The sequence below is a fragment of the Heloderma suspectum genome, chromosome 1 (genome assembly GCF_057233095.1).
Source record: "Heloderma suspectum isolate Gila_16-S chromosome 1, 16-S_ref, whole genome shotgun sequence".
NCBI classification, from domain to species: domain Eukaryota; kingdom Metazoa; phylum Chordata; class Lepidosauria; order Squamata; family Helodermatidae; genus Heloderma; species Heloderma suspectum.
The window spans coordinates 392862057-392886339 of record NC_139458.1 but is presented as its reverse complement, the minus strand read 5'-3'; positions in this window follow the sequence as shown (position 1 = coordinate 392886339).

Here is a 24283-nt window from a genome sequence, read left to right as displayed (position 1 = left end):
AAAACGCAGCCTTGTCTTACACCCCTAGTTGATACTATTGGTTCCGACAGGCTACCACTGGGATTACATCTGATTTGAACTTCCATCTGATAAAGATTTTGGATCAAATATAGAGGTCTTTGATCAATACCCAGCATTTCTAATTTTGCCCATAGCTTATTTCTCAAAACTGAGTCAAAAGTAGATTTCAAATCTATGAATACAGAAAATAATTGCCCCCCTTTTGGTTTAGAATAGTTTTGAGATAAATGGGCCAAAACAAAACAGTGGGCCAAAGTTGAGCAACCAGGAGTAAAACCAATTTGTTCATCTTCTATCACTTTGGAGTTTCTCATCCAATCCAGAAGACTTTTACATAACAATTTGGTGTAAATCTTCCCAATTATAGATAGGAGGCGCATGGGACGATAATTATTGGGATCCTGCCTCTCATCCTTCTTGTATATGGGGACTAAAATTGCCTTGCGCCAGATATGTGGGAAATGACCTATCCTGTTGCATAAAGTAAAAAAAGGGGCTAAAAAAGAAGCCCACCAGCTCACATTGCATTTTAATGCATTTGAAGGTATACTATCAGGTCCAGGAGCCTTTTTGTTTTTAAGTTGGCTGATTAATTCACTGATCTCTTTTGGATGGACATCAGGCCACTCAGGTAAATCATCTATCTTCCCAATTACAATTAAATTTGCAGAGTCAGGGTCAAGAAAAATTTCAGTGAAATGTTTCTCCCACACCGCTATAACAGCTTATATGGATATCCCTGCCTTTGTATTAGTAGAACTTTGCATGTTCAAAATATCCTCTTAATTTACTTCTAAGATTTCTAGTCTGATCTTTGTATTCTAGCTCAGGACACACTGAATGTTCACTAGAGGCTGACCTTTGATTTGGAGATGTCTGTACTGAAGCTGTCCTTTGAGACTTGCTAAGTAGAGGGATAGATTTTGGTGGCTTATTGGAATCTACCATAGCAACCAAGATTCCACTTGGTGTTCAAAAGAAGGATGAGCCAGCAAAGGGTGGGCATTTGAAGTCATGGTGGAGTATGGTGGGGTGTTTTTGTTGTTGGTTTAAAGTCTCCAGGGCTTCGTATTTTGTATTTCCCCCCAATACCAAGCTGTTACTAAGGCCCTATCTAAACAGGGCTTTTACTCGGTTCTACTCTGTCCCCGAGTCAATCATGTCAGATGACGTATGCTGCTCTGTGTAGGTAGGTAGCCCAGCATTTCTTGCCCTAAAGCCGGACTTTTTCCAACTCATTTTGTGTTGGGTTTTCCCATCCCAGTGGCTTCAGTGCAGTTCGGAATTCCATGTGACCTCAGCTGGCTTCGGCACAGGCTGGTGGAAGTGGAGCTGATTGGCAGAAGGGAAAGTTGCGTGGGGAGAGCAGAAGAGTAAACATGTCTACCTGGAGGTAACGACTTGCCTTCGATTCCACTTTGCTGAGTACAGAAGCAGTCCTGCTGCTTTGAAACTGCACTGCTGTGAATGTGGGCTCAGTCACTGCCTCTCCCTTTAAACATTGATTGAGCATGGGAGTGGGAAGGGAGGCAGCCCTGCTGTTCTGAAACTGTGTGGCTATGAAGGAGCACAGCTAAGAAATGGTGGACACCTATTGACTCAAAGCTGCGTAGCTAAGAAAGGATGGATGCCAGGGCGGATGATTTTCATGAACGTGTACTCAGAAGCACTTCATTGAGCCTGTGTGTGTTTGTGTGTGTGGGGGGGGGAAGACCTGTTGATTGGGCAGTTAATATACATCAAAGACAATGTGTGAGTTGCTCTCCCTCCTCGCTGGCTCCAGGCTCTCTGATCTTGGCAGCTCTTTCACTTCCACTCATTCTGCTCAGTTTCTGGGTGGCGGCAGCCTGTCTGCCTGCCTGCCCCACCTCATAAATGTGTGTGCCTGTGCTGTTTGTCATGAACATCTACTCGTAAGAAAGTCCTCCATTGCACTTCGTTGAACACACAAGGGAGGGGGAGCAAGCTTCCACTCATTGGCTGCCCTGCACCTATGCATTTGCTGACATTCATTTCTAGTTGTGGTAGTAGTTCTCACGCACCCCACCCCAGCCAATGCGGCTTCAATTCCCGTTTGCCCCACAGGAGCGGAGGAATACAGCCCTGCGTGTACCATGGAAAGAGCTAAGTCATTTCTGTGAAAATGCAGAGTTTGCCCAAATCACTTCACAAAGCATTTCCGTTTAGATTGGCCCTAATTGCAGAGATGATAACGATAAGGAATCTCAAGAGGTTATTCCCAGGAAGCCTAACCAGCAAACTCAACAACTGTTCTGCTAACCATGTGGGATGAAAACTGCAGTTCCTAGAACATCTTTCTAAGCCTGCTTTTGATTTGAGTTGCAGTTTTATGTCCAGTTTATGTGCTTTTGATTCGAGTATGTAGTTTATCTGGGAGTACTGATTGCAGCTTGCTTGTTTTACTTATTAGCTTTTGCTGGCTGGGTTGATGGGAGTTGAAGTCCAACAGATCTGGAGGGCACCTGATTGGGGAAGGCTGCCTGCTGTTGCTGCTGCTGTTTTGAATAGAGAGTAAGGGTACAATCCTATGCAGGTTTAGACATAAAAAAGTCCTACAGTTCCCAGCATAGCTGGCTGAAGGGAGGCTGGGAGTTGTAGGACTTCTTTTCTGTCTAAACCTGCATAGGATTGCACCCTAGTAGAGCTAACCTTTTCTGTTTACTGGCAGGAAATCTTGTTATCCTATTTTTCCACAGTCCTCCTCCTCTCCCTTGAAATGTTTGTTGAATGGGAGAGAAATACATTCAGTGTCTAGTGGTCAGTTTTTTAATTTTTAATTTACCTAACTGAACAAGCTTGTAAGGACCAGGGTAAATGATGGAGAACATTTTCAAGTCTTGTTGACTTTATTGAAACTCAGCTTGAGTTTTAACTTTTTCTCTCTGGAAGGCTGCAATTAAAATAGAATCTGAACATTGTTAGTAGCAAAGAAATAGGCCAACCTAATCCTATCTTTCAGATACACCTTGAAACTATGTTTAATGATAAAATCTGGAACGTATTGCAGGTGCCTTGCCGTAAAGCTTCTTTCAGTGCAATAGGCGGCTGCCAATACGGCCTGCCTCACACTTGTGCAATGGGAACCTAGTGGTTCCCAAAGCAATTAGAAACAAGCCGAAACACTCGTTAATGAAAGGGCACAGAGTAGTGGAGCTCATAGAAGGGAGTCTCATAAAACCTTAATATCCTTGTATCGATTCCCCCCCCCCCAGTTTATGAGTGAGTTCTGAAGACAACTCCTAACACTTAAGTTATCATTATCACATACCTGCTAACATACTTGTTTTTTATTATCTTTAGTATTGTTTATTTATCTATTTATTACATTTCTATACCGCCCCATCGCCAAAGCTCTCTGGGCGGTTTACAAAGATTGAAATACAGTATACAGAGGTTAGAAGCCATTTACATTAAAAAAAAAAACACTGCACAGGAACAGACAATACACACAAAAACAACATATATCTAAACACAACTTCAAGCAATCAACCATAACCATAAGACAAATCCAGGATCGATTAAAACTCATCTTGCTGCCAAATGCCTGGGAGAAGAGAAAGGTCTTGACCTGGCGCCGAAAAGATAACATTGGCTAGGGACTCTTGGCTAGGGACTCTCGGCTAGGGGCTCTCACCAGGGAAATCATTCCATAATTGGAGGGCCACCACCAAGAAGGCCCTCTCCCTTGTTTCTGTCTTTTGAGTTTCCCTTGGAGTAGTTTAATCAGAAACTGGGTGCATATGGATTATAACAGGGGTGTTGAACCTCTTTCAGCCTGAGGGCTGAATTCCATTTTGGAGAAGCATTCTTGGGGGCCAAAGGCAAGAGGGGCAGGGTGAAAATACCAACATATTTTAAGTTAAAACTCTTACTGCCAGTAACCAAGCCAAACTGAAGCACAACAGTGTTTCATAGGGCAGGATGGAGGAACAAAGAATGTAATTCTACTCTTGTTGCATGAAGCAGCTCCATGTAGATCAAACGGAATCCACAGAACACCAGAAACACTTGTTGAGCAATGGCGGTAATTGTTATCAAAGTTAATAGCATGTTTGTTTGTTCTTTTTTTAAAGGGAGATGTGGGAATAATCACTGCCTCTTTAGGGTTTGTTGTGTATCTGTTGATGGTAACAAGGAACTGGTTGAGACTAGTTAAACTCACTAGCTAAAAGACAAGGTGTAGTGGTTTCAGGGAGGGAGAGCTCTATGCAGCACAGTAAATGATCTCTTTACAAGTTAATAAATAAAGTTGTTTCTTTAAAGAAACAGACGGCCTCTTCATAGAGCAAGCAACACGCATGTATCTATTTCTGTTTGCTGCTTGAGCATTAAGATGCTCACTGCTAGACTAAGTCTGCCACAGCCAGACTTCTGTAGCCAGCCAGCTTGGGGTTATCAAGCACTATGGAGCCATGATTTTTTTACGTGTATGTAATTTACCTTTCTTGGAAATGGGATATAGATGGAATAGTGGGGAAATTAAAGTCTGTGGTGAGAAGATATTCAACTGTGTCTTTCCCCAGATGAAATGAAGCTGAAGTTCATGTTTGATTAATTAACAGAGCTGAGACACATCTGACTTTTCCAAGTTCTTTACTACAAATGCAGAAACAAAGCTATCTCTTCCTGATAACATCATCCAGCTGGACAGAAGGTTAATCCTTTCTACTATATGTGCAACTGCATTTACTCATGTTCATCCCTTCTTATCACTGGCTCCCTCCTTTTCTCCCTCTATTGTCTCCTTTTTGGACTTGCCGGACTTCTGCGGTGTGCCCAACTTGGCTTGCTTTTGTGAGCCAAACCACTCGGGTTCCCTGAATTCTAGGGACTTTTTATACATTTTTTTTGCCTCAGCCATAATTTGCGCAAATAGAGATTCGCACAAATTACGGCCACAATTTCTGCAAATCACGCAAATTATGGCCGGGACTTGTGTAATTTGTGCAATTTGCAGCTGTAATTTACACAGATTTAAAAACACTGAAAATCCTCTACTGGCCTAACTCACTGCAGGCTGAATGAGGCCAGCTAGCCGAAGATGGAACAGAGTCCAGGGAGCCAAACCAATGAAAGCTCATTGAGCTGCACCCTGCACTGCATTCCTCTGACATCCGTATAATGGCTAAAGAGGAGTCTCCCCTTCCCTTGCATTTCTGACATTGAGAAGCACAATGTAAACTGATGATGTTATATAATAATAACGAGACATAATAATGTATAGCTTATACTAAACCTAGAGCAGTATATTTCAGCTCAGTATTTAATATTTTTAATACTTACCACATTGCTAGGAATAAGATATAAGCCTTGGTAAGGTCTTAATCTTGGCATGACAAAAAGGAAAAATTTCTGTTTCAGATGAGTACAATACAGCAAGAGTTTTGCGGGGCAGGATGAATTGTGCAGACTTGGCTTATGTGACAATGTTACATTCTACACTGGGGGTAGGCAACTTTGGGAGGCCTGAGGGTATATTTAGCAATTTGAGAAACTGTTCTGGGCACCACCACAAAATGGGTGGACTGTAAATTAAATATCAGCCTGCAGCCACCTGCCATCTTCATTTCCTAAGAAAGTCTCTGAGCCCCACGTGTGGCCCAGGGGTATTCATGGGAAAAGAAGATAGGAGCAGGTAGGGGCTCTCACTTGTCTTTGAAGTAATCCCAGCTGCCAGTAAGAATTTTTGTTATTTAAAAAAATATGGGAGGGGTAGGGCACCTCGGTGGGCACCAAGAAAGGTATCCGAGGGCACACTGGTGCCCATGGGTGCCATGTTGCCTACCCCTGTTCCAGCTGCATAGTGAGCATTTCTTTACAGTTCTCATGAAACTGTGTGATAGATCCACTTCTTGCCAAATTGATGGGGATGAGGTTCAAAAATTAGTTAAATTGGATGGATTAAAGTAAGTCTGTGGCAAGGAGCAAAGAGCAGCAGACCAAGCATTTAAATGTGATTTTAATATTTGTTGTGAACCATGGAGGGAGTTTATTATATTCAACACTATATAAGTGTCACAAAATAAATAAATAAATAAATAAATAAATAAGGGTTGCCCAGAGGAAAGGGTAAATCTAAAGTCTGATGCAGAGGCTTTAATAGGGGTTAAGGGCCCTGTTGTATGTATGACCTGCTCTGGCATATTGATGTTCAAGAGGCTTTTTCCAGGTCTGGCTCGATACTTTGTAGTTCTGAACTTTGCTCAGTGCTCAGGCACTTTGGTCTTATGCACAGACTAAATTCCCACCTGAATCCCACAGGTTCAGGACCTACTGGGAGCTTGAGCCATGATCGTATAATAAAAATTTGCACAGGCAACTCTTCCCCCCAACCCAACCTTAAGAAGAGCTCTTCTGAATTAGACTAAAGGTCCTTCTAGTTGATTTTATTTAACAAAGGTGACATGGTACTGGAATCCAGTTTTCAGTTCCGCTACCTTCTCCAAACTGTGCAGAGAATGAAGTGTGAGGGAACTCAGTTTAAGGCAATAACAAATGGTTAACTGCTCAAAATCAGAATTATTGCTAGCTTTGGAAATGTCAACTCAGTTTTCTTGGGCATTTTCATAAGATATAATGGATGATCCCAACAGTGGTTTGGCTTTCCATATTTATTATATACCAGCAAATGGATCCAGTTTTGCACAGGTTAGAATAGCCCTTCGTTCAATACAGCAAAGTCTTCAAGGGACGTTACCAAGATGCCAGAGTTGGACACGTGGCGCCTGCCCTGTCTGATTGATGCCACCACCACTGGCACCCCTGGGCATGGCCCTTGCCATGGTGCCATAGCAAGGGCACCTTCCCAGCTAGAGCTGTAGAATCTTGTAGGCCTTGTAGGCCACTTCCAACCCTACTATTCTATGATTATTCTATGAATCTAGATAAATAATCTCCTCTGACCATCACCTAGACCTTTTGACCCATCTTGTTAATTCCCCTGGAGCTGCATCACCAAAATTTTACAGGCTATAAACACCCTTCCGTCAAGGCCCAGACGCCGTCCAGGTATTGCCTCAGGGCAACTCGTGCCGATAGCCTTACTCACAGAAATCTGATAGGAAACTCATAAATTGTATCATGTTTGCCTTGTTACTTTTTTAAAAATTGCGTAAGATTTATTTTTGCACAGCTGAGCAGGACATCATTCTTTTAATAGCTTCTTAATTACAAATCTTAACATGGAAAGTAACAAATGAAATAAATCACAATAAAATATCAGGCATGTTTCATTGCATTTATCTCCTTCAAGGGGTTTGGGCTTAATTTAAATTCAGCAAATCCCAACTGCATGCTATCTTGCACGCAGATGGAAATGTTTGATTGGTTTGTTCATTTAAGACAGGGGTGTGGAATGTGGAACTTCCGACCCACAGAGCTCCCTGGGGAGGAAGGGATCTGAGACTGGAGTCAACAGGAATTCACCGGTGCACCGCTTCCCCACCCAGTGGGGGTTTCCATGTGCACTGCTCCCTTATCTCAGAGTGGAGATAAGAATGGGAATGCAGGTCATGAGCCAGTGCTGGGAAGAGCAGCCATGTGGCTTCATGTGGTGCCCCCATGGGGACGCCGCATACCACACAAAGCCAGGACTTGGCTGGCGCTGGGAAGAATGGCTGCTCTTCAGTGCTGGCTGAGTGGCTTCGCATAACATGTGCTGCCCAAAGCCACGAACTCTGCTAGCCCTGGGAGGAGCACTGGCTGAGTCTCTTTCTCTGTGCCTCTCCCACCGTCGAGAGAGGCAAAATGGGTGGGGTGGTGGCCACACCCACTGACATCAACAGGCCCACACAGAGCCTGGAGTGGCAGTTCACAAACCCCCAGCTGTTATAGAAATTTCAGTTGTGGTATGTCTGTTATCCCATGATTTTATAAGCTAGGCTATGTCTGTTTTACCTCAGTGTGAGACCGCCATGCTAAACAAAGACACAACGCCTTATCAGAGACTCAAGAATGCCAAGCATGTGTTTACTAGAGTACAAGGCTACCTCTCTGCGCATGCCTAAATATGTAAAAGGTGCTGTCTCTTTTTTGTTTCCCGCTCAGCTAGACAAAGAGATTAGTACAGCGCAGGCGTAAGACAGCCCCCAAAGGTCTTGCCTATACAAACTTTTGAATCACATCACTTGATTGTGACCTTTGTTGGAGCGCTAGCCCCAAGGGTTGCCTTATTCTGCAGAATAAAATCGTGTTGGACCAGATCTCTGCCTCCTCTCGTTCTTGGTAAACGAATTGGAAAGTCTACCAGGGAAAAGAACACAATTTTTGTAACACAGCTAATTCTAGTTCTGCACCCCCAGTGTAAGAGATGTATAGATTGCCTTTCATTAGTGGATGCCAAGGCTGTCTACAAACTCTGGAGATAGTGAACAGACAAGGTGACTGAGGCAGAACAATTAGCATATGGCTTATAGAGCTTTTAGGGTCATTCCTCCCGACTTTGTTTGCACACAAGGAAAAAAGCAAAAATGGCACCAGTGTTCCCTAGCATATGGCAAGCTCTTTCAATTACATTAAGAACTGCCAGAGAGAAGCCACTCAGAGAACAAAAATAGAACCCATTTACCTATGCCCTCTCCCCAAAGAGGATTTGTCTGCTCTTAATTAATATTGAAGATAATTCCCACCCTTATTTTCTTTGAACTTTCTGCTGAGTACTGCCTGATCATTTCCCTCTGTGCAGATGATTCTAATTAAAGCTCCATAATTCTCATGGAGCAGGTAGGGTGTTTTTTATACGATGTCTAACCTGACAGATTCTACTTTCTACATTCTCAGGTTCAGTTTGCTTGAAGCGTGTTCAGCCTACAGCACAAGGATACCCATATTAAGGGCTGAATTAACCGGGGGCTTCTGTGCTTGAGCATTTGGATATGCCTTCTGGCCATGACTTCTAAACCTGTGAAAATGTCAGCGAACATGGAATAAATGATTTGGCTCCGTGAGCTGTAATATTGCCAATACTGGTCTTTATCTGCTGGAGGAGCCCAGCAAGAAGCCAGCTTTTAACAAGGGAATGTATCCTAGGTCAGCCATTTCCAAACTCTGTGCCAAGCATGGTGAATCATTCAATCAAGGGCCAAAAAATGTGTAATGCAGTTAATGTAGCTAGATTCCCTCCCCCCTTTTTTTATTTTAAAGACAGCTGTAGTGGGTGTGGGTGTGTGAGTTCAGGAACATAATATTGGGGAGTGGGGATTTAACTTCTCCCTGTGCCACAATCCTGACAAAAATCCCCCCACATACTATTCTCCCCAAGAGGGAATCTGGTATTGGTGCCAATAGCACCTTCCTCTCAGGGTGAATAGCAGCTGGGAATGTTTGTCCCCATGTACCACAATCCCTGTCCTGATTAGCTGTTATTTAAAAGAAAAACACTAGAAAGGTTAAATGCAATAACACATTTAGTTTGGTCCTTAGAGAACGGCTACAGTGCTGTTGGCGGGGTGGGAATCAAATAAGCCACAGCTCCTGTGAGCCCAGGTCCCCACCCTCGGAGGACATTGCCTGCTGCTTCACTGAATGGTTCTCTACTCTGGCCTTGCCTCCGTTGATTCAGCCTCCAGTGGAAAGGCCCTATCACTGGAACGTAGCCATCTTATTGATACTGAATCAGTCCATTGGTCCATCTAGCTCAGTATTGTTTACACCAGCCTTCCTCGACCAGATATGTTGGCCTACAACTCCCAGCATCCCCCAGCCAGCATGGTTAGGAATGATGGGCTTTGCAGTCCAACACATCTGGAGAGCACCAAATTAGGGAAGGTTGGTGGGCAGAGTGTTGAACTAGGACCAGAGAGACAGGGTTCAAATCCTCACTTGGCCAGGAAACTCATTAGGTGATATTGGATCAGTCACACACTCTCAGCGTAATCTACCTCACAGGGTCATTATGAGGATTATATGTAGGGGAACTATGTACATTGCCCTGAGTTCCTTGGAGGCTGTGCAGAATAAAAACGTAGTAAAATTATTACAGTGGCTTGGATCCAACCCTAAGTTAGTTAAAATTAGGTCCCATTGAAATCAGCGGGACAAATAAGTCATGGCTTGTCCCATTGATTTGGGACCTACATCCAGGGCATCTCTACACCAGCCTAAAATCCTGCATTTAAAATGGGGCTTTCTGCTTTCATTTTAAATGCAGGATCACAACAACTCCCTTTACAAGTGCTTCCTTTTTCCCCATATCTGAGTCTTCCATTATCTTTCATTGATCTTGCTCCTCTTCTTGCCGCTCTAACTCTTTTGGAGGAAACTGAAGCAGGGGTAATTTGATAGCTCATTATCTGCAATCTATTTAAAAATGGAACAAAGGGCATTTAGTGCAGGAGACGCCCTGGAGGGTCACAGCAGGGTCACTGCAGCCTGCAAACTTCCATGAAGGACCAATCTCAATCGCAGGATAAAAGCTACGTGTGAAGGAGCCCTCAGCTAACGTAAGCTGGATCCAACCAATTTTTAAAATGTTAAAGTCGTTGTTTTCCAATAACAGCTATCTCGCTTTTTTTTGTAATTAGCACATCAATCAACAATAATTATTTTCTGTGTTTCATAATGCTGTTGCTTTAAAGCAGCCTTCCCTAACCTGGTGCCCTCCAGATGTTTTGGACTACAACTCCAAGCATTTCTGACCTGCTGGGGTAATGAGAATTGGTCCAAAAAATCTGGAGAGCACCAGGTTGGTGAAGGCTGCTTTAAAGGTAATTGTCTCATTATTTGATCATATTTGACCAGCTAGTTGACCAAATCTTTTTTGACAGCCAAATGCCCCAAATAAATTTGCAGGGGCAGGCGGGCCTGCTTTAGCTGTCAGAAAACAAGGAAGTACTGCTCTCTACATACACACATTTAGTTCAGGGAGTAGTCTCTTGGCATGTTGCCTTCAAATATCAGAGTTGTTTTGATTTAATGATTGGTACGTGACTTTCTATAAAATGTAACATCCAAACAATTCATTTGCTTGGATCAAAAGAAGGATATTCTGCACACACTCAAGGCGTGTGTCTCTCAAATGGTCTCTCTCACACCCACACCACCACCCAATGAAACGTTGCAAAGAGGCTTTCAAAAGCACTTTGTGATACAGCATGAAATCCATTGGTCAGAAAAAATGTCAAAGGTGCTACTGGATGAGCCAAGGACCTGGGCACACCTAAAGTTGACCTTTGGATTCTGGCTGATAACACCAGTTCTGTTTTGTCCTTTGATTTTTATTCAGATCTTTATGACTGTTTGTTTTGTCTTTTGCCCTCGGGATGCATTTATGTGATTGTTTTGTGGCTGTTAGTTTGCATAGCTACCATGTGCAATGCTGAGCGATCTGTGACTAAATGCTCATTCTGTAAAACACTCACCATTGTAATGAAGTGTTGAAAATAATAATTAAAAAAAAACACAAATGGGATAAGGGTGTTTTGTTTTTGTTTTGTTTTCCCTTTTCCAGCTTCCACTTTTAAGTTAATTGCTTTGACATGGATAAATATTTAGAAAGTTTTCATTTAAATCCCAGCTCATGAAAGTACTGGTGTTGTTGCCAACTGCACCAAAGTGTTTCTACTGCATGTTTTTTTGGCAGATCCCTCTAGCATTTCATTATGGGGAGAGAAAGTGATGGTTTTCATATGACAGGCACTCATACGATAGGCACTCTTTTCTTGATTCAGCGAGATAGACAGACAGACAGACAGAAATATACATTCACTTCACACAAGAATAAGGATGTGATTCAGCCACAGTTAAGCACTTAGACGTTCTATTTTAAAGTGCTCAACTTTGACTAGATTGTGTCCCAAATGTTTCTGAATTACAGTTGCCTAAATAACCATGGTGTCTCCCTACTCACAGTTATGTGGACAATCTGTGAGCAAAGTCCCATTCAGTAGTATGGATTTTGAAAGAATACAGAACACTGTTATAGTATGGCTTAGTTATAAGGGGACCCATAGCTTACCTTGTATGTGCTATAAAAGCAAGTGTATGTGGTAAATCCATGCAGTTATTTTGGTTGGTTCACAGCTGGTGCCAAACCATGGTTTGGCATTATGTGAGTGAGTCTTGTGGTCATGCACTGCCATGATTTGATCCTGATTTGTGATCCTGGTTTGGCAGGATCGCACAAACCACAGTTTGCTGGTTCAGATAAACGTAACAGCAAATTCTGGTTTCTGTGAAAACAGAACTATTTTATTAAATCAGAGTGCACAAGCGCAAGGACCATGAACCATCCCGTTGTGATTTTCCAATTATAAATTATAATAAATTGGCGAAAGTGACCTAAATGTTGTTATTCTGTTTGTCCAAGCTATTTCAAAGGTCCACTGAAATTGGTGGAGTTGGTTTCATCAGAGACTATCTCGACTTTAGTGTAAACAGGCACTGATTTTCAGTTGACTTTGTATCCTGGGTCACTTTTCTTCTCAAGAAGAGGAGCAGCTATGCTGGATCTCTCTGTGTTGTAACTATTTTGTTTTGTATCATTCATACATTCCTAAACGACATGTAACTATTCCCAGATTTCCCTGTACTGGCTGCCAGTCTGTTTCTGGGTACAATGTAAAGTGCTAGGTTTATAGCACTATAAAGGCTTGGGACCAAAATCTCTGAAAGACCGCCTGATCCTGTATGAGCCTGCCCAACTATGGAGATCAGCCTCAGAGGAATCATAGAATCATAGAATAGTATTGGTTTCAGGGCCAGCTCCAAGACTAAGGGGACCCTCAGCAAATTGCTTTCCTGTGGGCTCTTGTATGTTGGTGAGCCCTCTTCTACCGCTGATGTCTGCCCCATTGGGGGGGCATAGAATCATAGAATAGTAGGGTTGGAAGGGGCCTACAAGACCATCAAGTCCAACCCCCTGCCCAATGCAGGAATCCAAGTCAGAGCATCCCTGACAGATGGCTGTCCAGCCTCATCTTGAACGCCTCCAGTGTGGGACAGCCCACCACCTCCCTAGGTCATTGGTTCCATTCTCGTATTGTTCTAACAGTCAGGACGTTTTCCTTGATGTTCAGCTGGAATCTGGCTTCCTGTAACTTGAGCCCATTATACTGTATACTGCACTCCGGGATGATCGAGAAGAGATCCTGGCCTTCCTGTCTGTGACAACCTTTCAAGTACTTGAAGAGCGCTATCCTATCTCCCCTCAGTCTTCTCTTCTCAAGGCTAAACAGGCCCAGTTCTTTCCATCTCTCCTCATAGGGCTTTGTTTCCAGTGCCCTGATAATCTTTGTTGCCCTCCTCTGAACCCTGTCCAATTTGTCTGCATCCTTCTTAAAGTGTGGTGCCCAGAACTGGACACAGTACTCCAGATGAGGCCTAACCAGTGCTGAGTAGAGAGGAACTAGTACTTCCCTGGAGGACATGCTCTGTATTCTCCCACTGTCTGAAGTAAGGCAGGTAGTGAAGAAACCTCTTCAGTTCTGCCACCCCATCTTTGGAACTCCCTGCCCAGGGAGGTCCTGGTGCCATCTTTATTTTCTTTTTGGCACTAGGTGAAAAAGTTTTTTTTAATATGCCAGGCTTTTTAGATTTATGTTAGTCCTTGTTTTTGCTTTTCAGCATGGTTATTGTTCTCTTATTTTATGCTGGGTTTTAGCTGCCTTCTGTTCATCTTTTGATGATTTCCCTGTATTTTATGTTTTTATCTGTAAGCATCTCTGAGAGCCATAGCTGAAGATTGGATTAAAACATTACTAATAAGCCCTTCTTGTAGTGAAACCCGTATCAGTGGTATTCTGTGCCCCTTGCTGGGCAGGACAGGAAAATAGCCTTTCTTTTGTTCTTTTCTTCATCTACTCCTAAACAGTTGGGGGCAGGATAGAGGTCCAAATAGATATAAGATTATGGATAGTTCTATAGCAGGAGTGGGGGAACCTGTGGTCATAGAATCATAGAACAGTAGGGTTGGAAGGGGCCTGTGAGACCATTGATTCCAACCCCCTGCTCAGTGCAGGAATCCAAGTCAAAGCATCCCTGACAGGTGGCTGGCCAGCTTCATCATGAATGCCTCCAGTGTGGGGGAGCCCACCACCTCCCTAGGTAATTGGTTCCATTGTCATATGGCTCTAACAGTCAGGAAGTTCTTCCTGATGTTCAGCCGGAATCTGGCTTCCTGTAACTTGAGCCCATTATTTCGTGTCCTGCACTCTGGGATGATCGAGAAGAGATCCTGGCCTTTCTGTCTGTGACAACCTTTCAAGTACTTGAAGAGCGCTATCCTATCTCCCCTCAGTCTTCTCTTCTCAAGGCTAAACATGCCCAGTTCTTTCCGTCTCTCCTTACTGGGCTTTGTTTCCAGTCCCCTGATCATCTTGGTTGCCCTCCTTTGAACTCTCTCCAGTTTGTCTGTGTCCTTCTTAAAGTGTAGTGCCCAGAACTGGACACAGTACTCAAGATGAGACCTAACCAGTGCTGAGTAGAGGGGAACTAGTACTTCCCATGATTTGGAAGTTATACTTTTATTAATGCGGCCCAAAATAGCATTTGCCCTTTCTGTAGCCACATCACGTTGTTGGCTCATATTCAGCTTGTGATCTACAACAATTCCAAGATCCTTCTCTCTTGTAGTATTGTTGAGCCATGTATCCCCCATCATGTAACTGTGCATTTGGTTTCTTTTTCCTTGGTGCAGAACTTGGCATTTATCCCTATTAAATTTCATTCTGTTGTTTTCTGCCCAGCGCTCCAGCCCATCAAGATCACTTTGAATTCTGTTTCTGTCTTCAGGGTTTTAGCTATTCCAACCAATTTTGTGTCATCTGCAGTTTGATAAGTATTCCCTGCACCTCCTCATCCAAGTCATAATAAAAATGCTGAAGAGCACTGGGCCCAGGACTGAGCCCTGCAGTAACCCCCTTGTTACCTCTCCCCAGTTTGAGAAGATCTCATTGATAAACACTCTTTGAGTCCAATTCTGTAGCCAATTGTGGATCCACCAGATCGTTGTTTCATCTAGCCCACTTTGAGCTAGTTTGCTAATCAAGATATCATGGGGCACTTTGTTGAAAGCTTTGCTGAAGTCGAGGTATATTATGTCCACAGCATTCCCACAGTCTACAAGGGAGGTTAATGTGATCAGATTAGTAATCACTGCATTGTTTTCAAGGTGCTTACAGATGGATTACTTTATTATCTGCTCCAGAACTTTCCCAGGGATTGATGTGAGCCTGACTGGTCTGTAGTTCCCAGGTTTCTCCTTTTTACCCTTTTTTAAGATAGGGACAACATCAGCCCTCCTCCAGTCATCTGGCACTTCCCCCGTCCTCCATGATTTCTCAAAGAAAATAGACAGTGGTTCTGAGTGTTCTTCTGCCAGTTCCTTTATTACACAGGGATGCAGTGCATCTGGCCCTGGAGATTTGAACTCATTCAAAGTAATTAGGTTGACGATATGCCTGTCAAGCTGCAATCCTGCCCCTTCGGCCTGTACTTTGCCTTTGCCATGGGGGTCATAGACCCTCTTTCGGGAGGAGACTGAGCTGAAGTAGGAATTGAGCACTTCTGCCTTTTCTTTGGGCATCTCTACACCAGCCTAAAATCCTGCATTTAAAATGGGGCTTTCTGCTTCCATTTTAAATGCAGGATCGCAGTGACTCCCTTTTTCACGTGCCTCCTTTTCCCCCACCGCTTCCCCCCTCCTTCTCCCCCACAGCTGAGTCTTCAATTATCTTTCATTGAACTCACTCCTGTTCTTGCCAATTTAACTCTTTTGATGGAGGGAACTGAAGGGGAACACAACGGAGTAATTTGATAGCTCATTATCTGCGATCTATTTAAAACAGAACAAAGGGCATTTAGTGGAGGAGATGCCTGGGATGATCACTGCGTTATGTAAAGAGCCCGCAAACTTCTGTGAAGAAGCAAATATATGTATTTTTAACATATAGTGCAACTCCACCTTCCTTTCTATTCCTTCTGTTCTTTTTGAAGAAGTTCTATCTTTCAGTTGCTACATTCTAGTCATGGGAGTCATCCCACCAAGTTTCAGTTACACCTATCAAGTCATAATTTCCCTCCCATATTAAGAGTTCAAATTTGTTCTGTTTGTTTTTCATACTCTGGGCATTAGTATATAGACATCGAAGACTATCTGCTTTACTGCAACTCCCATCATCCTCAACTAGCATGGCTGTTGGTCGGGGATCATGGGAGTTGTATTCCAACAACATCTGGAGAACCACAGGTTCCCCACCTCTGTTCTATATTATTGCAGTCTGATATCCTATGAAGTTGTTGAATCCGATTGCGAATATGCTGAAAGTGCGCTAGACATAAATACATAGTTTTTATTCATTTTTATACCATTTTAATTGGCCCTTATCTGAGGTACCTCATGCAAAATGAATATTCATGTCCATATTTCAGTAAGTACACAACTTTGCAGCCTGCCTTTCCACATATGTCTATGTATCTCAAAACAACTTGAGCCTTTAAGTCTGGTGAGCTACAGAAGGGATTATTTGTCACTTATCATAAGGATGTGGCAAAGTGCAATCTTGATGGATGCAAATATTCTTGCAGCAAAATGAAGTTGCCAGCCCTCAATCACTGTGGCATTGCATGCATAGCCAGTATTAATGTACTGTGTCTAGTGGATCTAGGAGTAAGCTAAAAATCCTGACCTCACATAGTTCAGGATAAAGTAGCAACCATGGCATTTAAACTAAATCTATAAATAATACTATGATTTGAACTATTTCTTTTTAATTTTCTAGACTGAAAGCACACTACCAGAAGATGAATGCAATAGTTATATCCAAGAGTTGGGCCTGAGCCGCAGCAAAAATATATACATTTGTTAGTTTCCCTTGAAGTTATAATCTCAAAGGCAATTTGGCAACAGTGTTTTACCAATAAGCCTTGGGAGAGCATCAGTGCCAATCGCTGCTTATTAATATTTTTGAAAATGGCAAATAAATTAGCTGACACAATAATAGTGTAGTGGACATTCTAATTAATTTTTGTAGTGACTTCTTAGTATTGCTTTATGACATTGCTGTGACATGGGCAATTAATACTTCAGTGTGGCGGAATGGAGGGCTAAGTTAGACTGGATAGTATTCATGTCTTTAGCCCTTGCATACCTGATTTTTTTTAAAAAAATAGCTGACATGAGGGAGGAGCATAGCGGATTGGGACCATGGCCTTTTAAGCCTTTGCCTCCTCCATTGTCCTGATCTGAATCACACACACCCCGCCCCATGCCAGGTATTTGCAGTGACATGAAAGCTCTCATTGGCGCTTATGGAGAGTGGTGTGACACCCCCTCCTCCAGTTCATATTGAGTTTTAAAGAAGATGTTTGGTTAAAAGTTTCAATAGCCCTTCAGTGTGCTTTTGACTTGATGGTCAACTGTTTTTAAAAACCGTTGCTGTTGTTTATTGACTTGTGTTTTTAAGGTTGTTTTTAATATTGCTGATTTTGTTCACCATCTTGAGTTCTTTTTCAGGGAAATAGGTGGGATATAAGCTTTTTAAAATAAATAATGCATCAGCCTGAAGAGCATAAGAAGAGCCCTGCTGGATCAGATGAGGGGTCCATCTAGTCCAGCAATTCCATTCACACAGTGGCCAACCAGCTGTTGACAGGAAACCCACAAGCAGGACATGAGTGCAACAGTACCCTCACACCCATATTCCCCAGCAACTGGTGTACCACTGCCTCTGGTACTGGAGGTAGCACATTGCCATCAGGACTACTAGCCACTGATAGCCTTAACGCTCCATGAATTTGTCCAGACCCCTTTTAAAGCCATCCAAATTGGTGGCCATCACTACATCCTGTAGAACTGAATTCTATCATTTAACTATGCGTTGTGTGAAGAAGTTCTTCCTTTTCTCCATCCTAAGTGTCCCCACTACTGCGGTAATGTTGTGCACACTACTGCTGTGCCCCATTCCCTTTTCTCAATGGGAAAAAATTACTTCCACTGGGGAAACAACAGGGAATTGGGCACGCCCAGGATTTAATGCACATGGCACACTGTGGTAAAACCGCCAGGGAGCTGCTTTTAGTAAAAACGCCTTCCAACTTCAACCATTCTCTTTAGGGTTAACGCAAGGTGACGCTCCTGGGTCCAGACTAAATATTTGATTCCAGATCTTCTCTGTCATTCTCCTACCAATCCTTTTCTCCAGTTTCTTCTTCAAGTTGTTTCCACATGGACTTTTATTAAGATGGAATATATTTTAGAAAAGATTTCCTTTTTGTTGATGCATAATTCATAATCGTTGCTTAAATTTGGGTCAGAGGAGATCAAAGGCTATGTGTGAAAACTCCCTTAGTTACCCTTTCCTGCAGTGAACAGCTGTGCAAGCTCAGCCCCCTTGAAGTTCTAGTTTAATTAGCCCCTCAGTTTGAGCTCTCGGGCTAGGAAATAACCTTTCTTAATATGTCAAAAATTAGATGACCACATTTTGTGTACTGTACCATTAATGCATAAAAATGGGATTCGGTAAGACACCTGTCCTTTGATTTTTTTCACTGAATATTTTATTTACTCCCAGAGTGGTATCAAAGAATTGAATTCACTTAAGGAAAAACAACCAGGCTCTAGTATGGCCCAAGAGAGACTGTACACCAGAATGTGTTAAAAACAATGCCTTCCCTACAGAATTTTTTTTGCGTGGAAGTAATTAAGAATTCCCAAGACACTGAGAGTCTTTTAAATGTAATGTCATTAAAATATAGCCCTGCCCCCACTTTTTCATATTAAAACAAGTTTCTCAAAAGAATTAAATGTTAAGGAAACCCATTCTCTGTGTGTGTATTAAGGGTGAGACACGGAGCATTTTAAAGATGAACCTCATGGAATGATTCAGTATTTTAAAATGTTTTGAATGCAACTGGGATGCTTATGTTAAAATTGGGCTCTGTGGATGTTCACAAATATAAGGTGGTTTTGGTGGTTTGTTCTTCTGGAATAGAGATATGCAATAGGCCACATGGTTTAAATATCCAGCCTGTTTCTGGAACTGGGAACTGCAGATTTGGGGGAGTCAAGGAGAGTCTGCTGAACATGATGAGATAAAAGCCCCGGTAGGCCAGACATGGACTGCAGGGGATGTGATGTTTCCCCTGTTGTAGATCAGGGGAGGGCAGAAGATATGTTGCAATCTACTTGTAGATCTCCAAGAAATGTTCCTTAGATCAGCAAGGGTTTACCACTCCCAGTGATTAACAGCAATAACGACAAAGAAAAAGTCTTCTTAAAATTAGAATTGCCGATATTGACTGGAATTGTAGCCATTAATTATGTTATCAATTAATTTGATTAAATAATGTGTTTTTAGGAACTGAAAGTTTTCCATGAAAAAAAAAAAACACTCATGCAAAATGTTTCCATTTCAGAAACTCTTCAACCCCACATCCTTGGTTGTGGCACACTTGGCTGGGAGCAGAAGGCCCCGTAAGCATGGTTACAGAATATTCAGACGTGTATTCCTACCTATCTCTCATAGTTTGGATTTGACTGGTGGCACTCTTCCCAAAAAGCATTACTGCCCCCCACAAAAATATGACTGCCTCCAGTAGGGGCAGCCGTGTTGCTGCAGCCATGTTTTTTGTCCCCGCAATGCCCCAGAGCATCTCAACTTCCAGGGTATTGGGAAGGAAAACCAAGATGACAACCAGAAGCTGCTTGAGCATCAGAAAAAACAAGAAATATTATATCATTATGATTTTTTTTTTTTTAATGGGGCCCATCAGACTGGGCCCAGTGCTCTTCAACGTTTTTTTAATGACTTGGAGGAGGAGGTGCAGGGAATGCTGATCAAATTTGCAAATGACACAAAATTGGTGGGATAGCTTAATACTTTGGAAGACAGAAACAAAATTCAAAGTGATCTGGAGAGACTGGAGCACTGGGCTGAAAACAACAGAATGAAATTTAATAGAGATAAATGCCAAGTTCTGCACCTAGGAAAAAGAAACCAAATGCACAGTTACAAGATGGGGGATATTTGGTTCAACAATACTACAAGAGAGAAGGATCTTGGAATTGTGGTCGATCACAAGCTGAATATGAGCCAACAATGTGATGTGGCTGCAAAAAAGGCAAATGCTATTTTGGGCTGCATTAATAGAAGCATAGCTTCCAAATCCCGGGAAGTACTAGTTCCCCTCTACTCAGCACTGGTTAGGCCTCATCTGGAGTACTGTGTCCAGTTCTGGGCACCACACTTTAAGAAGGATGCAGACAAACTGGAGAGGGTTCAGAGGAGGGCAACCAAGATGATCAGGGGACTGGAAACAAAGCCCTATGAAGAGAGACTGAAAGAACTGGGCATGTTTAGCCTTGAGAAGAGAAGACTGAGGGGAGATAGGATAGCGCTCTTCAAGTACTTGAAAGGTTGTCACAGACAGGAAGGCCAGGATCTCTTCTCGATCATCCCGGAGTGCAGGACATGGTATAATGGGCTCAAGTTACAGGAAGCCAGATTCCGGCTGAACATCAGGACAAACTTCCTGACTGTTAGAGCAATACGACAATGGAACCAATGACCTAGGGAGGTGGTGGGCTCTCCCACACTGGAGGCCTTCAAGACAAGGCTGGACAGCCATCTGTCAGGGATGCTCTGACTTGGATTCCTGCATTGAGCAGGGGGTTGGACTTGATGGTCTTGTAGGCCCCTTCCAACCCTACTATTCTATGATTCTATGCCCCCCCAATGGGGCAGACATCAGCGGTAGAAGAGGGCTCACCAACATACAAGAGCCCACAGGAAGGCAATTTTCTGAGGGTCCCCTTAGTCTTGGAGCTGGCCCTGAAACCAATAGTAATTGACCACCAGGGCCAGCCCTATCATTAGGCAGAGTCAGGTGGCCGCCTCAGGCAGCAGATGCTGAGAGATGGCAGCAAGGCGTTGGAGGAGAGCATTTGTATCCCACAAAACATGCCCTGCACTCCTTAATGCAGGGAGCCTGCTGCCCTCAGGTGCAGGGGAGGATGCTGTTCCATCACCAGTGTGGAAGAAAGATTCAACTGCCAGTCTAACTGGCTTTTGTACATAGAATGGGAGTGGGCACTGTCTTGTTCTTTGCCTCAGGCCGCAAAATGTCAGGCCGGCTCAGTTGTTCACAATATGTAGTCTCTCTTTTATGGCTTTTCTGATAGTGACAGTTTTTCCTTCAGTGGTTTGACTACACTCCTCGACTTTTATTAGAGCTTGTTTGCCCTTTTAAAATCCTTATGTCTTGTTTTTTGGTCTTTTTGTTTTAATTGTTTTGTCTGTTTTTGTTTCTCACGTTACATAGACAGTATTCACAGCAAACGATAAGCTACTTAAGGCGAATGAGCTGTGTGCTCTCTTTTCGAGCCAGAGTCACAAACCAGGGGGGATCTTCACAACAACAGAATGAGAAGCGTATTGGTGTACTATTTATTTATTTATTTATTTATTTATTTTTTAAATTTATTAATCGCCCATCTGACTGGTCACCCAGCCACTCTGGGCGATGTACAACCCACCACAAAACAATTTAAAACAATAAAATTTTACCATAATTTTTTTTTAAAAAATACCCTAGCCCACCCCAAATGCCTGCCTGAACAACCACGTTTTTAATGCACGACGGAAGCTCATTAAAGAGGGAGCATGACGGAGTTCCCTAGGGAGGGAGTTCCACAGAGTGGGGGCCACCACAGAGAAGGCCCTCTCCCTCGTCCCCACCAGTCTAGCTGTCCTGGCTGATGGGACAGAGAGAAGGCCATCCGAGGCTGATCTTGTTAAGCGGCCTGTCTGGTGTTGCTGGAGGCGCTCCTTAAGATAGGCTGGGCCGGAACCATATAGGGTTTTAAAGGTCAAAACCAACACCTTGAATTTGGCCCGGAAAACAACTGGTAACCAGTGCAACTCCTTCAGCACTGGAGTGATGTGATCTCGCCGGCGGCTGCCTTTAATCAGGCGAGCCGCCGCGTTCTGTACCAGCTGCAGTTTCCGAACCGTCTTCAAGGGTAACCCCATGTACAGCACATTACAGTAGTCCAAACGAGAGGAGACCAGGGCATGTACTACTGATGGGAGCAGATGGTCGGGAAGGAAGGGGCGCAGCCACCATATCAGATGGAGTTGATACAGCGCTGTCTGGCTCACAGCTGACACCTGAGCCTCCATGGACAGCTGGGAGTCCAAAATGACCCCCAGGCTGCGGACCTGGTCTTTCAAGGGTAGCCGTACCCCATTCAACACCAGGTCAACATCCCCCAGCCTCCTCTTGTCTCCCACCAAAAGTACCTCGGTCTTGTCAGGGTTCAGCTTCAGCTTATTCCTCCCCATCCAGCCACTCACTGTCTCTAGACATTTGGACAGGGATTCTACGGCCAACCTTGGTGAAGATTTGAATGAGAGGTAGAGCTGCGTGTCATCCGCATATTGATGACACTGCACCCCAAACCTCCTGATGATAGCCCCCAGTGGCTTCACATAGATGTTAAATAGCGTCGGGGAGAGGATGGAACCCTGTGGCACCCCACAAGTAAGTGGCCACAGGTCCGAAACCTCCTCTCCCAGTGCTACCCTCTGGTACCTGCCGGAGAGGAAGGACCGGAACCACCGCAATACAGTGTCTCCAATGCCCAACCCCTCCAGGCGGTCCAGGAGGATACCGTGGTCAACGGTATCAAAAGCCGCTGAGAGGTCGAGGAGAACAAGGAAGGAGCATTCACCCCTATCCAGAGCCCTCCTCATATCATCCACCAAGGCGACCAAGGCCGTTTCTGTCCCATGCCCAGGCCTGAAGCCCGACTGAAATGGGTCTAGATAATCAGTTTCTTCCAAGTGTGCCTTCAACTGCACCGCCACCACCCGCTCAATCACCTTGCCCAAAAATGGCAGATTTGAGACTGGGCGAAAGTTGTTCAGAACTTCAGGATCCAAGGAGGGCTTCTTTAAGAGCGGTCTTATCACTGCCTCCTTGAGGGCTGATGGCATCACTCCCTCCTCAAGGGAGGCGTTCACCACCGCCTTGATCCCCTCACCCAGTCTCTCTCTGCAGCTCATAATGAGCCAAGATGGGCAAGGATCAAGTAAGCAGGTGGTCGGCCTTACAGATGAAAGCACCTTGTCCACTTCATCAGGAGGAAGAAGCTGGAACCGATCCCACAAAACCGGTTTGCCACAGGCCACCTCTTGCTCACTAACTGTATCCACAGTGTGCAGAGTAACACACCTAATCTGATCAATTTTATCTGCAAAGTGCCTTGCCAAAGCCTCACAGGAGGCCTTAGAATGCTCCAGTGGTTCCGGAGCCACAGGACCGACCAGGCTCCGGACCACTTGGAACAGCCTCCTGGGGTTGTTCTACTACCTGGATCTACTACCTGGATTTTAATAGAATTGGCTTTGGTCTGTTAGAGACACACAAAGCAAGGTAAGTAGACTATAGCACATTTTTTAAATCCAGTTTTCAGGGGTCACACAGCACATGAAAGGAAGATATTTCTGGGTGGGTGGGTGGGGGAAGTAGAACTGAACTACTTTCAGTACTTTCAGCCTGGCAGGGGCTGCTCAACCAATGAGAGAGGCTTGTTTCCTGCCACTGTCCAGGCGCCCCCCAGCTACTACATTATTATGAATGGAGAACAAATTTTCCCCATGTGTACAGATTTCCCTGAAGAAGCTAAACTCCCCGGTTTTCCAGTGCAGCATCTGAAGGCTCTCCCTGAGAGCTTCCCCCACCCCAATTTTGCCCCATTCCAGCAATCTGCCATGAAGTTATTGCTCCCACCCTATTTTCCCCTATGTGCACACTTTTACCTTGAGAAGTCAAAATCCCAGATGCTTGAGTGTAGCATCCGAAGACTCCCCCTGAGAGCAGCTCAGCCCCCCCAATTTTGTCCCATTCCAGCACTTTGCCCCAGAGTTATTGCTTCCGACCCCCTTTCTCCTTTTCTCCTTCTCCCTGCTTGCAATGAGAAGCTCCTGTAAGCCCAAAAGATCTTTACTGCAATAAAGTGGAGAAGGAACTTTACATACCAACAGAGAAACAACTTTACAACATCGCAATAGCAATTTAAAAGAGCACTGGAGAAGCAAAAGAGCGCTTTAGGACAAGTTACTAAAGTTAGCCTTTAACCCTTTCACCGCAGGGGAATGAGATTTATTTCTTACTTCTGAGTAAACATGCACAGAAGGGGGGATACGTTAAAGATTAAAAGCAGGCTACCAAAGGTGAATGAGTGTCCCTGCTACTGCAGTATTGTGAGGGATCACTGCAACGCTCCTGGGGATTTTCTCAATGG